Raw genomic sequence first — 15,660 nt, 5'->3', positions numbered from 1 at the left:
AGTCTTCTCCGTAGCCAGTTCAATTCAGAACTTGCTAAACTTTCTAAGAGCGGGTACCATGCAGTATAAGGGTACTGCAGCGTAAAAACTTACACTAACATTCTTTTTAAAACAATTACAGCACTGATTAACTGGCTACACTTCATAGCTATTCATAGACATGGCTCTAGAAACCCACCAAGTTTCTAAACTACCTCAACAGGGAGGACAGGCTGGAAAAGGCAGAAATCCCAGGTAAAGCAAAGATTAGAACTTCTTGCCTGAGGACTGTTTACCTATTATTCAGAGTCTGTTTTTAGCTTGCATTCATTGAAAGAGGAACAAGGAAGAGTTAACTTTTCTTTCACTTTTCATCTGTCTAAGCAACCTTCCTGGGAAAGTTAAGTCATGCAGTCTTTCCATTTTTACTTTCTGTTGGGACAGCTGTTCAGTATGCTCCACATTCTATATGCAGCCAATATGAAATTCTTAAAATTCTAGTCTTTTGCAGAGCAGATAAAAAAAAAAAACAGATGAATTCTGCTGCATTCCTGCAAAGGTTACAAAATGAACTTCATTTTTTTAAAAAGTTGAAACTAAGGACATGGGGTGCCTGTCAATATTTACCAAAGATTCAAGGCTTAGCTGCATAGAAGATTTTTAATTTTATCAACAAAGTGGTACTGAGAGGAAGATCTGTAGAAGCCTTCCTTCCTGCAGACTGTTTAATTCTGCCCCTCCCCCCCCTGCACTCCTCCACACTGCTAGTTCAGCTCAAGGTGCTACTTTCCTGCTCAAGGTAGCTTCTAAATCACGTATCCCCTGTAGAACCCCACTCTTACATGTGGCACAGAAGGAAAAACAATCATGTATAACTGACAAGACAAAACATTTGGCAGTATTTTAGTGCTGGCTCAAACAGTTACCCATATTACTATGGATCTTTCCTCTTTCAAGGCTAAATAGCTTCTAAAGAAGAAGGGACATTTTGCTGATGTTCAACATTTTATAACAATGCTCAGTGCTGCTTAAAAGCTACAGAGATATTTCACAAAGCCTCTCATGTTTTCCTCATTCACATGTAGGTCTGTGTGTGTGTGTGTGTGTGTGTCTACAACAACTGCACAAACCTTCCTTGCTACAACCAGTTTGGCTCCTAGAAGATGAGATACTTGAGTTGGCATTTTCAAACAAGAACTCAATTTTATTTTACTGAAGATCAGCTCTTGGAGCTCCTATGAGTCTTGAGTGTCCTAATCCATTAATGCTTCATAAAACATTGAAGTACATCATTACAAAAAGGGAACCACTTCAAAGTCGTGAAAAATGTTTAATATGCTAACAGCATAACATCTGATGTAAGGCACAACTTCCAGTGTTTTAGCTTGAAGACTAAATGATGAAATCACATCTCTCTTCCAAATCCATTCATGAAACTACATCCAAGAACCTGAAAACACGAACCAGCAGTTCAGATTCAGCTGAGGAAGGCACCATGTCTTGATCCATTTGTACATAAAAGTTCCAGTGTTGATCAGTTCTGTTATAAATGGAAGTGATGCTGAAGGTAGTGACCCATTTTCTGTAGTGGACTCAATCTATCCTACAAGACAGAATTACAATGTCAGTGAATCAGACAAAACCAGTGTAATATGAACAGTGATAACTGTTTCCAAGACTTTGTCAAGATCAGCTATTCTGTGCCAGAGGAAATCATGAACTGACTTTAAAGACAGCACCTAATTGAGAGAGCTGCTTAATATTGAGACCAAGCTCCTGTTCAGAAATACATTCTGAATGAGCCAGATGATTGACATTAGTCTGCTTTGACTGCAGCGGAAATGACTTTGAAGGTACATAAATAGTAAGATTATATAACTGCAAATAAATCTACAAAGTTAGATTTAGCATTTATTTTGAGCTGAGCTTTTGTTTTCCCAGCTTTTTTGCTCTAAAGATTACAAACCTTTCAGAATAAATAATAATAATTATTGTATGGCAGTATGTGCAGTAAAGCCAGGAGATCCTAAAATTGGCTGGCAGCCAAAATTTCTAGCTCTGGGTGAAAGAGGTGGACTTTCAGAGAAAGTACTTCATCCATTTTGCATGTGTACACTCCCATCTACCATGATGTTCACAGGACTGGATGTGTTACAAATACTGCCAAAGCTTCATTATATGAATAAAGTGACCATTCTAAAGCCCTTTGCAAGCTTTCACTCTCACTTAAGTTAGTGGTGTCTCCAAAGCACATTTAGGCTTATAGCTTATCTATATAACTGATGCCATTACAAGATACAACATGGAATTTGAATTTTAAACTTCTAAAAATATTTGTATAGTGGTTTTACTCTCACTCAAAGCTTTCCTTAGATATAGTGGGTATTTGCTTACAGCAGGCAAACCAAATCTTTCCTGCACATTCCTATAATCAAAACATACACCATGCAAACACCATACCAGTATAAAATGCAGCAATGGGTGAAAATTTCATCATATCAGCTCTGTGTATTTATTTCAAGTATGTTTCTTGAACTGGATGGGCCATTGGCCTGATCCAACATGGCTTCTCTTATGTTCTCTCTTTTGAAAGCTGCCACCTATCTGAATAGACACAGAAAGGCACTGAACAAGTTTTGAACAACTGGTTGGGATAGCAGTAGGACGATCACCTTGCAGTCTTGAAATTATCAGAGCTGGCTGCTGTCTCCTGCAAGTGATCTGTGATCTATAGCCCAATTCCTGACAAATCCACACCTCCACGGTTCAGAACAGTTGATATTCTGGCTAACCAGAGCAGTCCCAAAGCAGAGTGTGAAGTAAATTAAGTGCACAAGGTGTCATAACAGGGTCAGCTATTGACAGGGTGGGAAGAGAAACAACTTGCAAACTGACTGTACATATGCATTCTTTGCTGTGGACACCATCTTGTAGAATGGGTTGCTTGAAGCTAGGAAAGCTCCCACAACTTCCCTCATTCCACCAACTATGTGAAACAAAGGTAACAAAGCTATATAATAATGGTTTAAGAAGGTGCTTTTGTAAAAGGAACAGCACTACGCCACTGGACACTGTATAGTATGTTATCCTGCTCCTAGAGCACTGTTTTCCTGTTTTGTAATATTTTTCTTCAGTATTTAACATATATCTGTGCTTTGTGTTGAAACAGCCGCAAGCCTACTCTCATTGTATTGCTTATTACACACCTCATCCAACAGATTACTGACTTGCACTGTGTAACCTGCCTTGAGTCTCATAGACTATGAATAAACTGTGAAAACATGGACTATACGTATAGTCCTTGAGAAAGATGGATCATAAATAAACCATAAAACCCCTTTGCTTCCCTTTGGGGAGGGACGATGGCTGAGTGGTAGAGCATTTGCTTGGAAAGCAAAAGGTTCCAGGTTCAATCCCCGGCATCTCCAAACAAAAACAGTCCAGGCAAATAGGCATGAAAAACCTCAGCTTGAGACCCTGGAGAGCCACTGTCAGTCTGAGTAGACAACACTGACTTTGATTAACCGAGTGTCTGATTCAGTATAAGGCAGCTTCATATGTTCCCTTTCTCCTAGTTGCCAAAAAGCAGGATAGTACACTCACACAAACACAAACTTCCCATACAACATTGGATAATGTGCCTTCAGCCTGCCAAACAAGGCATGTCCAGCTCTGTCTCCCTGCAAGAAATTCAAAGGCATTCACAACTTTGAGAAAACATGCTTTCCTGAAATAAGGATGAGAATGTTAAGTGAATCCAAAGAGAGGAGAGAGCAAGCACATACAGGTGGAGCATCTTAACCTAGTTCTAAAGACCTGGTCCCCAAACTGACTTCCCTGCTTCATCGTTCCCTACATTTTTGCTTCGAAATTCTACATTTGGATGTTTTGGTTTTATCATTCACTTTTAGATAAACTCTTGAAGCAGTCTTTTTTTAGCTGATCTAAGTCATTCTTTTATCCTAAGTGCTTTAAAAATCCTCTGTAGCTGAACTATACTTTTTCTCCCCTCCACAAAGATGGAAATGTGCTGGCATTATCCCTATTATTTAGGTGTTCGATCAAGATGGGTAGCCGTGTTAGTCTGTCTGCAGCAGGAGAAAAAGAGCAAAAGTTCAGTGGCACCTTAAAAAAAATTAACAAAATTTGAGGCAGGGCATGACGAAGTGAGCAGTGACTCACGAAAGCTCACTCCGTCACAAATTTTGTTAGTCTTTAAGATGCTCCTGGACCCTCAGTATTTTGTTATGCTTTAAGGTATTGTTGCATTCCTGTCGCGTTTAGGGCCGCAGAGCTAACCGAAACTTGCGCCGGGATCTCGCCGCCCACACTCACCCGCCGGGACTTCAAGGCAGCAGATAGACGAAGACGAAGAGCACCAAGTCGATGAGGAGCATGAGCCAAACGTCCATCCAGTAGGACTGTCCGGAGAGGGCGGGCCCGCGGCCTCCATTCCCCGCAGGGGCCGTCAAGGCGCCAGTGGGCGAGTCCCGCTCCCCTGCTCCGCGCTCTCGGACCTCCGCTGCCTCCATCGTCCCGCTCCCAACACGAAGCAGACGCCACGGAAGCCACTTCCCACGCCCGGCGCCTTCTTGGAGCCGGGTTACATGCGGAGGGTGGGCCTAGAGTGAGAGCGAGCTTCCAATGAAATGTCCACGATAACAGTCTCTTCCGGCAGAGCCGCCCCGGCGTCTCTAGGGGTGGGGAGTTGAACAGGAAACATCCCTGCGTCCTGAAACCGGAAGCACCACAGCCGCAGAGGGGCGATAATATCCTTCCTCGCCCCACTCCCCCCCCCCCATGGATAGCTTGCGCTTGCTCCGCAGGGAGTCACGTGGCGCCGCTGCTCTGACTGGCGTTTCAGGTTTGCTCTTGACCTGTGCCTTTCGCAAGCCCAGGCGACTGAAAAGCCTGCCTTCAACGGCTGCTTTTCTTTATTTCTTTCTCCCTACCTACCAACGTGGATTGTGAGCTTCCAAAAGCCTGCCTTGTTTCTTGTGGGCATAACGAAGGAAAGGGTTGGAGGCTGATAGTCAGGCGTGAGGCTCTTTCTAACGCAGGGACGGGGGTGGGGAGATGCAGAGGACCGCAACTTGAAGAAAAGTGCAGTTACTCATTAAGAGAAGAGGAATTTCTCAAAAAAAAAAAAATTCTCTGCGTTTCCAGCTTCAAACTGGCCGGCCCCTTTTTCATTATCTGCACCGTGGCTCCGAAATGTATCCGAAGGAAGCTACTTTCCAGGTGAATGCTTCTCCCCGCAAATGTGCATGTCCTCACAAATCTTCAATAAAAGGAAATTCATATATTATCGAAAATTTTATATTCAACTGTCGCTTAATAGGGCCTGTTGTTTAGTCCAATAAAAGGAAATAAAGCAAAATCTCTATTGTAAGTACTGGTAAATTTAAATACTTGGAACTAAATAGACTTGTTCCAAGCCTCCTTGGGCCACAAGAAAGCAGGTACACACCACTTAAGTTAATACACGAAAGAAGTTAATGGGAATGTTTCATTTCAAAATACATGCCTGATAGGGTTGCCAGCCTCCAGGTGGGGGCTTGGAGATCTCCCACTTTTCAACTGATCTCCAGCTGACAGAAATCAGTTCCCCTGGAGAAAATTTGCAATAAGGAGAAGCACAGAACAGCTTTAAAGGTAAAGGTAAAAAAATATACCATGGTCAAGTAACTAACAATTTCTCATAAAATATTGGGTAATATTCACATAAAGTAATAATATCAGTCAATTTACAAACACAATAAATTCCTTAAAATTTGAAAAATGTCCAGTCCAATAAACTTGTCCAATCCGATAAAGTGCTTGTGCTGTGTTGTTTGTTTTATCAGCAATCCAAATTCCGGACACCCCAAAACCGCCTCTGATGTAACTAGCTAGCTTGTCAGGACGTTTCAGTCAACCTTCCCCATGGAGGGAATGTCCACAAGTTCATATATCTGTATATTACAATAACACAGTTTTACCACTCAAACTTACAACACCTTAAATAATTTATAATGGAAAATTATAACTCACCACTCCAGTATGACATTCACACCAAGCACAGAAAGTCTGCTGCGGAGAAAAAAATCTCTCAATCCAAAAGGGAACATTAAGTAACAGTACATACATCTTGTAAATTTCAAACACCTGTTAATGCATTTAAAGTGACTAGATCAGTAATACAAAGTGACACGATACTTTTACCAGAATGAAAGCAAATGAATTCCAAAAAAAGAGAGTAATTGATATAATTATTCAAGCCCTTGAGGGCTAGAGTATCTAAATTACGGTACCGTATATGTCCAAAAATATTCTTGACAAAAGAGATGGCAGATATCTACAGTGACCCCAAAGCGATTCATGTCTATAAATAACTATAAACTTGAGGTTTTTCAACAGAATGATTTGTCTCCACATAGTGGGAAATGAGGGGCACTTCAAGCACTATTACAAACTCGCCCAGTGTTCCAACACAAATGCTTGCTTTGAAGGGCATTCTCTGTGGCATTGTACCATAATGAAGCCCCTCCCAAGCCCTGCCCTCTCCTGGATCTATTCCCGAAGTCTCCAGGTATTTTCCAACCCAGACCTGGCAACCATATTTCCAGCAAGGTTTCTTGGAAGTGAGGGTATTTGGTTCATCCCCAAGCCTAGGATGTGTGATATGTGTAAGGCATAAATTCCATTGTCTTCAAGGACGGCCTCATGTAGCATGAAATCACAGCTGTTCCTCAAGGCATATCTGGAGATGCTGAACCCCAAGAAGAGATCATTTCCAGTCCAGACTATAGACAAGGGGGGGTGGGGATAGCATTTTTTGCCTATTAGCTAAATCTAGTGCTAATCTGTTCTCAGGCTTTTTGATGGACACAGCCAGAGGAAAAAAGTCACCCTGTCAAGAGCAGGGAACATGAGCCCAACCATTTTATCCACTTCACAAAGAGTAACATTGTTGTGAGGTTACTTTCTTAGCTATCAATGTTCTCAACATTTTCTAGTTGTCAGAAAACAGTCTCCAGATAACTGTCCTGTTCAGGAAAAAGTGAGTATCAGCTGTATCAGCAAGTTCCATACCACAGAGCAGACCTTTGCAGACTGCAGAGTAAGCACTGCGTCCAAGCTTTATGTGTGTCTGATTGATTGTGACCTCATTTAGCGGGACATCCAGCATTACAGCATGGCCATCCCTACGGCAACAATGAAGGCCTTGAGGCCTTTCCTGCCGTGCCCTGACCTAGTCACTCTATGCTAGTCTGCCCTTGAGATTGACTCAGAATGCAATGGTGTGAGTCCTGATGGGAATGTCGTGGATGGCATGGTACATATACCTCTAGTGCTACACTAGTTGCACTGGCTCCCAGTGGAGTACCGAGTCAAGTTCAAGGTTTTTGTATTGACCTTCAAGGCCTTGAGCATCCAGGGACCAATGTATCTATGGAACCATCTCTCCTGTCCTCAGGAAAGCGCTATGCTCAATGGATAGCAACTGCTGCTGGCCCCTGGCCCCAAAGACATCTGGCTGTCCTTGATCAGGGCCAGGGCCTTTTTGGTCCTGGCCCCAACTTGGTAGAACTCTCTGCCAAATATCCCTGTGGAATATTTTGCAATTCCCCAGGGCCACTAAGGCAGATATGCCAGACTCTTGGTTGAGGATAGTGACAGTTACCATTTAGGCTGGCACCCTCTTCTGGTCTCCATATTTGTTTCACACTCTACCCCCCTGCCCGTGGTAGTCTGCAATTGTAATGAAAGGATCTGACTGACTTTAGATTGAAAGTAATTATTTTAATTGTTACTTATGCTTAAAGCAGGGATGGGTGCTTCATAAATCTAATAAATAAAACTATAGGAAAAGACAGTCCGCAGAGGAAAGGGGTGCTAGAAAACCAGAATAATTTGCTATCAACAACACTTTTCACCCCTTCAGAGAGCAAGGGCAAAATGCAGTATGGACACAGGATGCTAGTTTCAGGAATGCAGCCCTGTTGGTCTGCAGCAGAAGAGCTAGCTTTGAGTTCAATGGCACCCTGTGGAGACCAATGGTATTTCAAGGTGTAAACTTTCAGGAGTCAAAGCTCTCTTAGTCATCAGAGAAAGGGAACTTTGCTTCTTGAAAGCTTATAGCTCAAAAATCTTGTGGGTCTCTATGGGTCAAATGAATTGAAATCTAGGTCTGATGCAGGGAGTGAAATGCACAGAGAGCAATTCTACACTTCTAGTATGCAAATGCTGTGGGGGCATGTTCAGACAGGCACTGCTGTTTGAAAATCTGCATTAAGTTTTCAGAGAAGGCAGGCATTTCTAGATAAAACTTCTAAATGAGAACAGTTCCACTGGGTCTTATTCTGTTTTCTAACGCCATGTTTCTTCAAGGTTTCCCTTTCAAGAACCATAAATCTGTTTCTTTTTTCTCTGTCAGTTCCCTTACTTCATGTGACAGATCTTCCTTTTTTACCTATAAAGTCTCCAACTCTTGTTGGGTAGCTTGTTGTTTAGTTACAGCAGTGTCCTACACAGTTTAAAAAAAACCTAAAGAGGTTTTACTTGGGCATTAGATCAATTCCTAAATAATACTAAGCTAACTTACCCTTCCTGCTGCAAAAGTTTCACAGAGGAAGACAGAATCTGCAAAATCTTGATGAATCTGGAATTAGAACAATAGACACTATTCTGTACTCAACCTGTATATATCAAAAATACTGAGTGGGAGCCAACAAGTTTTTTCTGCTGGTGAAAAAAGGACCTCCTGCCCAAGGCTCTGTTGGGAATCGTGGGACCTGAATGCTCCAAAGCCATGTGGGATAGGAGCTGTACTAACATGAGTTAAAAAGTTGTCTGGATTTAGCCCAATATACTGGTAACTCAGAAGCTAAAGCTACCTAAAGCCATCCATGGATGCTACTGCAGAGAACAAAAATCCGTCTCTCTTAATAGGCAGCTTTCCAGGCTTGCTTACCGGACTCACTTCAGGACCTGGAATTCACTGCTTCTCCAGAATGGTAACACTGAAAGCCAGGCAGAGATCATTGTATTCTGACAATACTGAAGATGCAGCTATGCAAACAAAATCCAGATTTTTTTACCAATGCAGTAAGCAAAAAGTTTGCAAATTTAACACAAAGAAGGTTGTGTGCAACAGTCCTAGACTACTCAAGAGCAATAGCTTGCCCACTCATTTAGAATGCTGTGCTATTCATATTATCCCAGAGAAACATACTCACATTCCTCCATCTCCAATAAAGTCAACAGAGAGACTTTAAATATTTTGACCCTTTCAGGGAAACCTTCTAAGAACATTTCCCTGTTGCAGCTTATTTGTCCAGGGGCCCAGGTAACTCTCCTTTCTAGCCTGAAATGCAAAATTGCACCACCACCAACAAAGAGTCAAGAAGCACAGAACAAAGAAAGCAATACTTTGGGGATGTCTCTGTGATGAATTTGAATCCTGATCACCTTGCAGCAGAGGTCACAGTTCTCTGGGCCTGGCACACTAAAGGTCTCAAGCTGCTAGTTCTGTCTCAAAGCTCAGTGACCCAATATGACCCCTGTGTTTGTATGCACTATAGCCCATCATATAACCTCCCCCCACCCCTAAAACTTCACTGAAATGTTTTATCGTGGTTTCATTCCTTTACATCTTATTCTCAGTAGAATGCTTTTGTCCAACCCTATGTGGTATATCCTATTTTGATTTTTTTTGTGTGTTAGTGTGTGTTCACACAAAAATTGAGAATTTTAGTTTCTAAGAGAACAATCCTAAGCAAGTCTACTCAGAATCCTACTCAGATCTCTCTGGTGGGGTTTTCTCCCAGGAAAGTGTTCTCAGGATGGCACTGCAAGTGTATCTATTGTAGGCATCAACTTTATCGAGGCCCTTGTAATAAGCAGTTTTTCAGACTCACTTTTAACTCTTGTTCTTGCAGCAACAACAACAACAAAAAGATAACAAAGTGGCCACCATCTCAGCCAAGGTTCTTATCCTCTCTTGCTGCTGCTTTTACAAGGAGTTCTTATCTTCTAAGAGTTGGTTGAGCTGGTGTTTCCTTTCATCTCTGGTGTGACAGTCTGAAGAAACCTGTAAATTAATACTTCTTGTGTATGCTAAAAATATTCATTTAAACAAGACTGTGTATATAAACAAGTGACTCGATCCATCCAAAATGCTGGACTTTTAAAACTACCCCCCACACACACACACACAAACCAAGTTTTCAATGTCTGTTTGCATTGCCCTAAAGGGCAGTGTCTTTGTATGATATTTATCGCTGAGTTTGATAAGGGTTCTGTAAGGGAAGATCTTGCCTCACTAACCTGTTACATTTCTTTGAGGGGGTGAACAAACATGTAGAGAAAGGAGACCCAATAGATGTTGTTTACCTTGACTTCCAGAAAGCTTTTGATAAAGTTCCTCATCAAAGGCTCCTTAGTAAGCTCGAGAGTCATGGAGTAAAAGGACAGGTCCTCTTGTGGATCAAAAACTGGCTAATTAATAGGAAGCAGAGAGTGAGTATAAATGGGCAGTCTTCGCAGTGGAGGACGGTAAGCAGTGGAGTGCCGCAGGGCTCGGTACTGGGTCCCATGCTCTTTAACTTGTTCATAAATGATTTGGAGTTGAGAGTAAACAGTGAAGTGGCCAAGTTTGCGGATGACACTAAATTGTTCAGGGTGGTAAGAACCAGCGAGGATTGTGAGGAACTCCAAAGGGATCTGTTGAGGCTGGGTGAGTGGGCGTCAATGTGGCAGATGAGGTTCAATGTGGCCAAGTGCAAAGTAATGCACATTGGGGCCAAGAATCCCATCTGCAAATACAAGTTGATGGGGTGTGAACTGGCAGAGACTGACCAAGAGAGAGATCTTGGGGTCGTGGTAGACAACTCACTGAAAATGTCAAGACAGTGTGCGATTGTAATAAAAAAGGCCAACGCCATGCTGGGAATTATTAGGAAGGGAATTGAAAACAAAGCAGCCAGTATCAAAATGCCCCTGTATAAATTGATGGTGCGGTCTCATTTGGAATACTGTGTGCAATTCTGGTCACCGCACCTCAAAAAGGATATTATAGCACTGGAAAAAGTGCAGAAAAGGGCAACTAGAATGATTACAGGTTTGGAACACTTTCCCTATGAAGAAAGGTTAAAATGCTTGGGGTTCTTTAGCTTGGAGAAACGTCGACTGCGGGGTGACATGATAGAGGTTTACAAGATTATGCATGGGATGGAGAAGGTAGAGAAAGAAGTACTTTTCTCCCTTTCTCACAATACAAGAACTCGTGGGCATTCAATGAAATTGCTGAGCAGTCAGGTTAGAACGGATAAAAGGAGGTACTTCTTCACCCAAAGGGTGATTAACATGTGGAATTCACTGCCACAGGAGGTGGCGGCGGCTACAAGCATAACCAGCTTCAAGAGGGGGTTAGATAAAAATATGGAGTAGAGGTCCATCAGTGGCTATTAGCCACAGTGTGTATATATATATATATATGTGTGTGTGTGTGTGTGTGTGTGTATATATATATATATATATATATATATATATATATATATATATATATATATATATAAATTTTTGGCCACTGTGTGATACAGAGTGTTGGACTGGATGGGCCATTGGCCTGATCCAACATGGCTTCTCTTATGTTCTTATGTTATGATAAAACCTTTCATTAGAATTAAGATATTACATCTAAAAACAGGTCTTGTCTGCCTGCCTGGCATAGTCAGTTGTCCTTGATTTATAAGAAAGGAACCTCACATTAATGGATGGATCAAGAAGACTCCCAGCTTGCATTGCAAGAATTAAAGGGAAGTGAAAACAACTGACTTTGCCAGCCACAAAACTGCAATGACAGGCTGCAACATATCCTGTATTCTGGGGCAGATCATCCTGCATTCCGGAGCAGTTTAGTTTTTAATCTCCACCAGCTCTACTGTGTTTTTCTTCTGTGCTTTGCCTTATGAAGTACTGTGTGTTCCAACTAATGTCAGGAAGAGGTTGGCTGGCTTTTATATATTCAAAGGAATGGAGCCTTTTTCCTGTGTCCCAGTTGCCTTTGCTGCAGAGTAACAGGTTAATTCTACCATGCCCTTTAACCGTATCTCTCTCCTTTTCCTGAATGCCCAATCATGAAGACTTCTGGGGATCTTGGAAATCTGTTCACTGTTTTGCGAAATGGTTGTGATCTCAGTATAACAAGGTATTACAGCTTCCTGCAATCTTTTTCTGAATCTTGGGAACTTCAGTTTTTAGAAATCTGAAAAGAACTGTAAGTACCTCCTCTAGGCACTACTTTAAGTCTTCTGTTTCCTTTTGGTGCCTATTCAAGAGGATGTCATCATATATAACTTCCTTTAATTTGCAGCTATTTGTCATCTCTACTGTACTTATAAAGAGGCAAAAACAGACAAAGCAAGATCAGCAAGCAAACCTTATTAGCAGAAACTGCTCTCCCATAAACCCTTCTGTATACAATCCTCTCTGTCTGTGCTGAAAATAAGAAGACACAAACTAAGCTGAGTTCTACATCTGAGGAAAATGCATGCTGGATGGGGGATAGGTAGCAGTGTATGTGAACAAGAACTTTAGGTACAGGCGGACTGTAAGTTAAATATGAGCAGCCAGTGTGATGCAGTGACAGAAAAGGCTAATGCAATCATGGGTTGTATCAACAGAGACATAACATTCAAATCACAAGATGTCATAGTCCCACTGTACACTGGTCAGGCTGCATCCTGGAGTTTAATGTGCAGTTCTGGTGGCTTCTCTTCAAAGAGGATGTGGACAGAATGGAGTGGGTGCAGAGGAGAGCAACGAAGATGATCAGGGGCCTGGAGACCAAGCACAATGTGGAAAGACTGAGGAACTTGGAAATGTTCAGTCTGGAGAGGAGGAGGTTGAGGGGAGACATGATTGCTCTAAGTATTTGAAGGGCTATTACTTAGAGGAGGGCAGCTGTTCCTGTTGGCAGCAGAAGAAAGGACTTGCTATAATGGGTTTAAACCAGGGCCTTTTTTCTGGAAAAAGGGGTACCAGAACTCTCAAGAAGGAAATGAAAGTGATAACACATGGGTGCCCCTTATGAACTTTTAAACATTTTTGATAATATTGCTTCCACAAAAAGATTCCAGAACTCAGTTTCACTGCATTCCATCAGAAGAAAAGGCCTGGCTTAAACTAAGGGCAGAAAGGTACCAGCTGGATATTAGGAAAAACTTTTTTACAGTAAGAGTTGTTCAATAGTAGAAACAGCTACCTAGGAAGGTGGTGAGCTCCCCCTCCCTGGCAGTCTTTAAGCAGTGGCTGGACAAACACTTATCAGGGATGCTCTAGGCTGATTCTGCATCAAGCAGGGGGTTGAACAAGATGGCTTGTATGGCCCCTTCCAACTCTGTGATTCTATGGTTCTAAGAAAATGGGTGACTTGCAAGGGCAGAAGATTCCCACCTCAATTTTATTGCCCACTTAAGTCTCATGTGAATCAGATGAGTTATGGCTGACAGGTTTAGTGAAAGCAGAAGACAAGGCAGCTGCCAAATAAGGATGAACACTTCTAAGACAGGATATTATGGGAGTGGCTTATGCAGAAAAACAGACTAGAAAGTTCTTAAATATACACATTTGAGAACTGTTTCCAAAACAGGATTACCTGAAGGGTGCTTAACATCTCTTCCAAAGATACTGGAGGAACTGTACAGATGATAGTTTTAGCATCGCCACTAAATGTGTTCTGTAGAATTCTTGTTTAAGTTTGCTGTCTTTATAATTTATGAAGCTAATTTACTACCCACCCTCTGTATGTATGAATGTTATTTCTATTTCCATTTCATTATATCTGAAGAAATGTGCATGCACACAAAAGCTCATACTTTGAATAAAACTTTGTTAGTCTCAAAGGTGCCACTGGACTCTACCTTTGTTCTAGTGCTTCAGACCAACTCAGCTCCCCACCTGGATCTAAAAGCCATTCCAGTAAGGTCTACAATACAGTTAGGTCTACAATACAGAAAGTATTCTCTCTTTTTGCGCCCCCCCCCATCTGCGAACCAGCTGCTCCCAGTGTCTCAAGACCATCTCTTTGCCTTTGAATCAGGGCCTTCATTGTTGCCATAGTGATGGCCATGCTATAATGCTGGATGTCCTGCTAAATGATGTCACAACCAATCAGAACGCTCACAATGCATGCACACAGTGCTTGCTAAGCACAATGCAAAGGCCTGTAGTATGGGTCCTGTCACCATGACTTATACCCACTTCTTCCTTGTGATCCTAATTGTACCCCTTATGAGGCTGGATGGAGCTCTAGAACCTTGTCCAACTCTCTGCAGCTGCACGATGGAAATCCTGAACTGCAGCAGGATCACCAGCCCTCCTGGATTCCACCAAGTGCCCCTTCCCAACCCTGTTGTTCCTCCTCATCCTTTCATGTACTTGGACTTTACTGGAAATGCAATTTCATCTATTGGAAAAGAAGTGTGGAAGGCCTATCCCTGGACTGAATACTTGCTTCTCAAGGACAATAGCTTGACAAAGCTTCAAAACTCTTCTCTGGAAGGCTTGCTATCCCTTACCTACCTGGATTTGTCCTGCAATAAAATCCAAATTATTGAGAGAAATGTGTTTGAGGCAGTCCCATTCCTGCAGATTATCTATCTCAGTGGCAATGTCATTGAACGGATTGCTTATGGAATATTCCAGGCCTGGCATGGTATGCAGTTTTTGCTCATGGTGGATCTTAGCCGCAATCCCTTGGCAGTCATTCAAGATTCCTATTTTTACAGGCTTCCCTCGCTAAAGCTCCTAGACCTTAGTGCCACCAAAGTCACACCAATGATCCTGGAGAAGCTGCTGCAGACTTCCCTGCAGTTGAGAACACTAATTTTGCCCCAAAAGATGTTGTGCTGTCTTTGCCGCATCAAGGAGGACATTGAAGTTTTATGTGACACTGTCAGGCTGGAGTGCACAGGATCATGTGATATAAATGTAACTGTGTGTGAAAAAGAAGAGCCCTTGAACAGGATGCAAGAAGAAGTCATGAAAGCATTAGAAATTAGGAAATTAAATGGCAGCATCCTGCTTAACATTTTGCCAGAGAGAGTCATACCCAATAAGGCAATGCCAGAGAGAACTGAACACAACAATGACACACTGGCGTTGACCCAAAATTACTCCAGCTTAGCTGCTAATTTTAATTTGTTAAAATCAGTCAAGCAGTTAATGCCGGTGAAGGCCGATGAGTCTTTGAATGTGAACTGGGCTGACAAAGGTGAGCTGAAAAAGCTTTACCTTCTGGCAAGTCTGATGCAGGCAGCACTTAAAAAACGAATTATGGAACTTGAGAAAAACAGCCTGGAGGCTATTGTCCAAAATGAGTTGTTTGCCCAGGTTTCAAAGAAGTCTAGAGACAAGGCCACAAAAGCACCTACAGATGCTTCCCTCAGGAAGGAAAGGCGTGTGAGGAAAGTAATGAGAGAAAACTGGTTTGAAAGAAACCAAAGACAGAAAGACATACTGTTCAGGCTTAGCAGGGATGGTCGACAGGTTGCAATGACCACCATGCAGTCCTCAGACAAGCCCAGTCTCTTTAAGTTGCACAACAAGGCTGAAGGCTGGGAGAAACTAGTAGAAGGCCTAGATCCTCAGCATGCCCTTCCTTTCCTTCAGTCTCACCGAGTAGCACTTCAGCCA

General features: G+C 42.2%; 1 long non-coding RNA gene across 1 annotated transcript; it reads right to left on the bottom strand.

Moving 5' to 3' along the window:
* Nucleotides 1–1,289: 1,289 nt before the first annotated feature.
* Nucleotides 1,290–5,528, bottom strand: LOC132577238 (uncharacterized). Its single transcript, XR_009555812.1, has 2 exons — nt 4,315–5,528; nt 1,290–1,582 (listed from the first exon to the last, which is right to left on the bottom strand). It is a non-coding gene; the product is annotated as an uncharacterized LOC132577238 (long non-coding RNA).
* Nucleotides 5,529–15,660: the final 10,132 nt, after the last annotated feature.

This window comes from Heteronotia binoei, chromosome 9 (assembly GCF_032191835.1).
Source record: "Heteronotia binoei isolate CCM8104 ecotype False Entrance Well chromosome 9, APGP_CSIRO_Hbin_v1, whole genome shotgun sequence".
Taxonomy (NCBI): Eukaryota; Metazoa; Chordata; class Lepidosauria; order Squamata; family Gekkonidae; genus Heteronotia; species Heteronotia binoei.
Note: the sequence above shows the minus strand (reverse complement) of the source record. Positions and strands in the feature narration are given on the sequence as shown.